The 736-nt window shown below is 37.1% G+C and overlaps 1 protein-coding gene across 7 annotated transcripts in view; it reads right to left on the bottom strand.

Annotated features, from left to right (window-relative positions):
* atf6b (activating transcription factor 6 beta) overlaps positions 1-736 on the bottom strand; it is an 18,264-nt gene continuing 17,528 nt past the window's right edge. For 4 of the 7 annotated variants that reach the window (XR_009524052.1, XR_009524053.1, XM_060043834.1 and 1 more), the window contains one exon: positions 1-736. This exon is cut by the window's right edge. The gene's annotated coding sequence lies outside the window, so the exon portion shown is untranslated. The other 3 variants (XR_009524055.1, XR_009524054.1, XR_009524056.1) reach the window with 3 other exon arrangements.

Genomic DNA, 736 nt, shown 5'->3' with positions numbered 1-736 from the left:
GACGTTGCAATTATTTTTATTTAAATAAAAACAGAACATATAAAAGTTGAGTATTTACATTGATACCTTGACACCACATGCTTAAAAGGTTCCTCTGTGTGTGTGTGTGTGTGTGTGTGTGTGTGTGAAGCTGCCATGCCAGAAAGCTGCTTATAGTCGTTTTATTATTCAGTGCTTTTATTTTGAAGTGTCCGAATGTATTTCAAAATAAAAGCATTGAAGAGGGGATGGTCTGTTTGTTTCACAACATGAAGGTCCACTTTGAGGGTCCAGAACCACAGGAATGAGAAAGTAGTCATGACAACCAGCCTAGTAACCTGCCTAGCAACCGAAAGCAACAAACGTTACAAAATTATAAAACAGGATTCTACGGCACGCCGCTAACAAAGCACTTTAGCTCGATAACTTCCACGTTTCATTTGAACAAATAAGCAATAAAAACATTTCTATAGAAAATTAGAAAAAGGGGTCACTTAGTTGAAGGTATAAATATTTTTTTACGTTTTTCATTTTTTTCCAGAGTTCAGTGATTTAAGGAGGGAGACGGATAGAAGGACAGACTGACAGACTGACATACTACAATATAAGTCATTGTTTCACAGAGCAAGGTTGTGTTCTCTAACCACTGTAAAGGTTGTGTTCTCTAAACTAACGGCTGTAAAGGTTGTGTTCTCTAAACTAACGGCTGTAAAGGTTGTGTTCTCTAAACTAACCGCTGTAAAGGTTGTGTTCTCTA

Source organism: Gadus macrocephalus, chromosome 22, assembly GCF_031168955.1.
Source record: "Gadus macrocephalus chromosome 22, ASM3116895v1".
NCBI classification, from domain to species: domain Eukaryota; kingdom Metazoa; phylum Chordata; class Actinopteri; order Gadiformes; family Gadidae; genus Gadus; species Gadus macrocephalus.
Note: the sequence above shows the minus strand (reverse complement) of the source record. Positions and strands in the feature narration are given on the sequence as shown.